The sequence below is a fragment of the Podarcis filfolensis genome (genome assembly GCF_964270895.1).
Source record: "Podarcis filfolensis genome assembly, chromosome: 8".
Taxonomy (NCBI): Eukaryota; Metazoa; Chordata; class Lepidosauria; order Squamata; family Lacertidae; genus Podarcis; species Podarcis filfolensis.
In genome coordinates, this window is record NC_139611.1 from 59,129,621 (window position 1) to 59,135,755 (window position 6,135).

The 6,135-nt window shown below is 45.9% G+C and overlaps 1 long non-coding RNA gene across 1 annotated transcript; it reads left to right on the top strand.

Moving 5' to 3' along the window:
- The first annotated feature begins 556 nt into the window (after positions 1–556).
- Positions 557–5,580, top strand: LOC310767873. Its single transcript, XR_014551075.1, has 3 exons — positions 557–2,906; positions 3,180–5,057; positions 5,427–5,580. It is a non-coding gene; the product is annotated as an uncharacterized lncRNA (long non-coding RNA).
- The last annotated feature ends 555 nt before the right edge of the window (positions 5,581–6,135 follow it).

Below are 6,135 nucleotides of genomic sequence, written 5' to 3' on the forward strand. Positions count from 1 at the left end.
AGGCTGGAAGTGAGAGCAGGAAGAGTCTGCTTCTGTCTTTTCCCCTTCCCGTGGTGCTTTGCAATGAGGCCAAGTTTTTGCCAGGTAGGCCAAGTTTGGGTGTATCAAAAGATACCTCTGGTCACAAAAGTAGTCTGGCTACAGATCAGACGTGACACGAAAGTGTGATGGCATTCCTGTCCTTTTTCAATGTAAAAGAAACACCCACAAGATTGTCGTCTTTGACTCTTTCTGCAACTGACGTTTTCTTGCTGAAAATTACCCCCAAGAGGAAAAACCCCATCTGGACAAAAAAATAAAATAAAAAGCAGCCTCTTCAAGAAGTTACAAAGGCACCAGTTTTCCTTTGTATATTAATGAAATTTTCAAGTTTAAGTGTCTTTAGGAAAACCTCAGTGTTGGTTTCCAAATACCAGCAGATAACCTCTCCCAGTTCAGTGTGTGTGTGTGTGTGTGTGTGTGTGTGTGTGTGTGTGTGTGTTTCTGGGGTGTGCATGCTAAAATTTAGCCTAAGGCTCCAGGTGGAAAGAAAGAAACCAGCCACACACAGTTCTTGCCACTGTCTTTGATGCACTTTATTTACAAATAAGCAAAATAAATATAAAAAGGCTCTTAGAAATACAAAACCTTCTGCATAGACAAGATAGTAGGATTGCTTCTGTCTTTGAATAAGTTCTTGATCTACGCCTGATCAGAAGCAACTTCTTTGGAATGTAATAACTTGAGAATTTGGAGCAGGGCTCCCTGCTGCTGCCGCCACACACACACATCAAGTTTTGTTCATTAATGCAAGTGTCAGCTGTTAGTTGCAAAGGTGGAGATTCCCTCTATGCAGAAACCAGAGCGAGTGGATAATACACAGGTGCTCTGAGCCAGCTGAAGAGATCCATGTACATAAATAGACTTTTAACACATGCATCACCTCCTGGATCAGTAACGTTTCCACGATTCTTTGTGGAAAGCTGCAACAGACAAACTGGTTATATTTATTTAGGTTTGCAACATTTATGTCTCTGAGTGCTTCCAGGCTGTTCATATTTCTGAGTGGAATTTAGTCACATTCTGGGCAAATTCCGGTTGTGCAATTACAGTTGACTGAGAGGTCCTGGGCGACAAACCCACTCGGTCAGACTTTCAGCAATAGGGAAAGTGACAGGGAAATGCTCTGGAATGTGTCAGATAACACTAGCTGGATGCAACACCCTCCGCAGTCGTCCTCCAGCCTCCCCACAAGCAAATCAGGATGAATGTTCACTTAACAGCAAACCCTAATGAGCCTCCCTGCAAACAAGTCAGGATGAATGCTCAATAAACAGATTGTCTGGAAGTTCCCTATCTGTCACCATTTGTTTTACTTTTCATCTTTGCTAGCCCATAATTTGCACAAATAGCAATGACAAACCTAGACAGGATCTTAAAAAGCAGAGACATCACCTTGCCAACAAAGGTCCGTATAGTTAAAGCCATGGTTTTCCCAGTAGTGATGTATGGAAGTCAGAGCTGGACCATAAAGAAGGCTGATCGCCGAAGAATTGATGCTTTTGAATTATGGTGCTGGAGGAGACTCTTGAGAGTCCCATGGACTGCAAGAAGATCAAACCTATCCATTCTGAAGGAAATCAGCCCTGAGTGCTCACTGGAAGGACAGATCCTGAAGCTGAGGCTCCAATACTTTGGCCACCTCATGAGAAGAGAAGACTCCCTGGAAAAGACCCTGATGTTGGGAAAGATGGAGGGCACAAGGAGAAGGGGACGACAGAGGACAAGATGGTTGGACAGTGTTCTCAAAGCTATCAACATGAGTTTGACCAAACTGCGGGAGGCAGTGGAAGACAGGCGTGCCTGGCGTGCTCTGGTCCATGGGGTCACGAAGAGTTGGACACGACTAAACAACTAAACAACAACAACAATTTGCACAAATGCACCTATATCCAGTCAATGTTATGCTGTGTGCTTCAAAGGGGCAGGGAGAGCAGGCACTAATATAATAGCCAGTCTCATAACATGGAGAATAACTGGGTTCTGGGAACATTTTGGTCAATGGCGCCACCCGAAAAGGCAAGGCCATGCCTCACTTTTGCTGAATTTAGCAGACCAAGTCAGCTGCGACCATTTTGAATCCCTCAAGTTTTGAAATTATTTTAAGCACAGGCTGTACATGTAGCAGGAAGAGGTGGCAAGAGTCCTGAGGTGGAAGAACAAGGTACATAATATCAAAGGGCAGGTGGGAGATCACATTATTCAATGTGCTGATACATTAAAAATCTCATTGCAAGCACAGCAGAGTGTGTGGCTGGGGTTAGAGCTTTTAAAACCAGTCACTCATAACATTTAGATCAGCTATGGTAGGGTTTTTGTTTTCGTTACTTTCAGTGAATTATTTTTAAAACCCGGGGGAAGCATTTCAAAACGGCATTGGAAACCCGCAATCTAAATCAAGTATATTTCATTCTTATAACCACTAGGTTCTTTCATCTCATTCTCCTGCATGACTTGGCCTCGGGTGCAAGTATGACTTGCATGTGTAAATGTAGGGCTGCCATATGTCTGGAATTCCCTGGACATACCCAGGATTCGCCTGCTGAAAACGGAGTCCCGGTGGAATTTCCAAAAGAGGTTAAAATAACTGGGAACCCATAGCAACCCATGTTGAAAATGTTGATTTTTTTGTCAAATTTCCTTTAAAAAGCTCTGAAACTTCAATTTTATCAGAGATTTTCCAAAGAAAGCTCAACAGCTATGGAAAACCTATGTAAACAAGCCATTGCTGATAAAATGTCGCAGACTGGAGGGATGTTCACTCAAACCTCACTACACTCCAGCAGCCATGCATTGGTTGGCCATTTGTAGGGTCTCCAGACACACAGTTAGCCTTGAGGAACCTTGAAGAAGAGTTTGGAAGAAGAGTTTGGATTTGATATCCCGCCTTTCACTCCCCTTCAGGAGTCTCAAAGCAGCTAACATTCTCCTTTCCCTTCCTCCCCCACAACAAACACTCTGTGAGGTGAGTGGGGCTGAGAGACTTCAAAGAAGTGTGACTGGCCCAAGGTCACCTAGCAGCTGCATGTGGAGGAGCGGAGACGCGAACCCGGTTCCCCAGATTACGAGACTACCGCCCTAAACCACTACACCACACTGGCTCTCAGTTTCCTTGAGAGAAACTGCCTTCTTCATCACAGATTTCATCACAGTTCAAGGGCACCAGTTACTTCACACATTCAGCTACTGACGAAGTGCACAGTAACTAAATGTAGAGAAATAAACTGAGACATGTATGCCTGTCCAAACATTCTCTGGAAGAGGGCTACAAAGTTTAGGCAATGGGTGTACAGGTGTACTGATAGCAATTCATTATATTTTCTTATCTTTCCTTTTTCAGTTAAAAGCTTTGATAAGGAAAAAGAAGGGAAGGAGCTATAATAGCCAGGAAGTGGGCAGCATAAGAGGATTGCGGACAATGATTGCACATCAGTTACAGATGGATGTCAGAATCTAGGCTGCTCCTAAAAACAGCTGCAGCTGCTGCCAACAGTTCAGAGAGGACAGCAAGTGAACCTAGGATGGAAGCGTGGACTGCAGAGCTTGACTGTATCCCCAGTGCACATTTCCATCCCCAAAGCACTTTGAAATGGACAGGTGGATGGAGGCAGTTTTCATGCAGTGGCCCAGTTCTCCCTGGTCAACCTGTGTCTGGGTTATACCACTGCAGACTGCGAATGGAGGCACACATGTTGGAATACTTTTCATGCCAAAATTAAAAATGCCATCTACCTGGACAGATGCCATGGAGGTGGGTTTGCACCTTGCTTTCTCCTTAGCATGCTCACTTTCCTTGTATTTATTTAAAATTTTCATAGAACAGTCCATGCATCCATCACCACCACCTGCAGTCTGAAGTGGTATAGTCCCAGCCACAGCTTTATGGGCCTGTAAGGTATAAGCCAAGGTCCGGGCTTAGAAAATCCACAATCACCTGGATGTCTCTTTTTCTGCTTTGATCTGGGCACATGTACTTGCTGGCCTCTCCCTTGTTAAAACTTCATTTGGACTCCATATGGAGTGCTGGCACAGACGCTTACCCTAAAGCCTCGCTGCCTCAGTCAGGCGTGAACACACTCCACTTTAATGTGCGCTTTCACTCTCCGCTTCTTTCACATGAATGGGGGCGGCTCGGTGTTTACACTGACGCTTGTGAAGCTTGCAAAAACTGACAGAACCAGCCACGACGCCTGATTAAAGCCCCCTTTCATCAGCACCAAACTCCCAACAATGGTCTTACTAAGCCAGGGTGGGATTAAGCACCCAAAGACCCCCACATCCTGTACAGAAGGCTCAGAGACAGGCGCTAAAACATGAAAGAAAGGGACAGGGATAACTGATAGGGGCAGAGTGAGGCCAGAGCAGGGGAGAATGAAGGCTTTCAATATGGATAATATATGGGCTGGTGCACCGAGTTCTTCGTGTCAGCAAAACTCTGTGTTTGCAAGAGATCTCGGAAGGGCAAATGAGAAAACAGAACGGGATTTTAAAGGGGTTGGGGAGAGAAAAGAAAAAAAAGATTTCCTATTTTCTAATTTGGAAGAGAGGAGAAATGGCATTGTGGTAGGGAAAGAGCATGGGGCTCTAGCAGGACAGGGGGCTGATTCTGGCTTGCTCTGCCAGTAGACAGGCAAATGCTTTTTTCAGATAACTGAAGGTGGTACAATGGAGTCATCCCCTGTGGCACAAACAAACACTCTGCTCTGGCACAGAGTAAAGCACACAGGAACCCCATGCCGAGTTCCTTCCTCCAAGAAGCACAACTTCTTCTGCAAACTCCTGACATCATGATACGGTGTGTTTCCCTGCTCCAGAACATTGGCCGCCCTTGGCAGCAGTTAGGCAGTGTTCAGCTTAGAGATGTCATAAGGACGTGGGCTAAGTTATGGAGAACTTGGCTGAAAGGTTGCTATTTTCAGTGTCAGCCCCACATTTTTTAATAACATGTTGCTTCAGCCTCCTTAATGGATGGTTTCTGCCATGTTTCAAAAATCTGCCAAATTCATTTGATCAGAGAGGTAAAGGTAAAGGTAAAGGTACCCCTGCCCGTACGGGCCAGTCGTGTCCGACTCTAGGGTTGTGCGCCCATCTCACTTAAGAGGCCGGGGGCCAGCGCTGTCCGGAGACACTTCCGGGTCACGTGGCCAGCGTGACGAAGCTGCTCTGGCGAGCCAGCACCAGTGCAGCGCACGGAAACGCCGTTTACCTTCCCGCTATAAAGCGGTACCTATTTATCTACTTGCACTTAGGCGTGCTTTCGAACTGCTAGGTGGGCAGAAGCTGGGTCCCAAAGACGGGAGCTCACCCCGCCACGGGGATTCGAACCGCCGACCATACGATCAGCAAGTCCTAGGCACTGAGGTTTTACCCACAGTGCCACCCGCGAGGAGTGCCAGACAAATACAAAGGGTGTGAATACAATTAACAACAATGCCTCCTTCATACCTTACTCAGCTATCTTGAAAACTATTGCTTGTCTTCCAATCGTTTGGTTGATCACCAGGAATCATAAGATACACAACCTTTTTTGGGGGGGGAGGAAGCTTAGCAGTAGTTCGTTCCACCACCCAGGTGAATTTCCCACATGCCTGGGCAAAGCTGTCTAGAAAAACCCAGTCTTTGGGGTTGTTTCCTCATTCTGTAACTGGACGCCATTTCCATTTCAGGATTGGGTCTCCAAGAATGATGGACCTAACTGAGCAGTTCTAGAAATGTCTTCTCAAAATCACAGCACTTCCTGTGATTTGGACTGACTCCTCTGTTTGTGAGGGCATCACCTGGCAGATTTGAGATTCGGGAGTCCTTCTTTTCTTTTATATGTTAGCCAGGCTGAGGTAAAGCAATGGGAATTTGGAGTGGCTAGGAACAAAACTATGGGAGTGTTTACGAGAGACAATGTGTATTAGGCTGTGAGGCCTGATTGTTTTTGTGTGGTCTCCATAAGACTGGTGTTGGTACACGTGTGAGGTGAAGGAGCAGCTAAGGGGAGATCCCATGTTATCTGAGGCCCGAAATGGTTTGACATGAGAAGCCCACAACTGTTGGCATTACGATGGCTGCCAATTCCTCGAAAGAGGCTTGTTCCTGACTCAAACC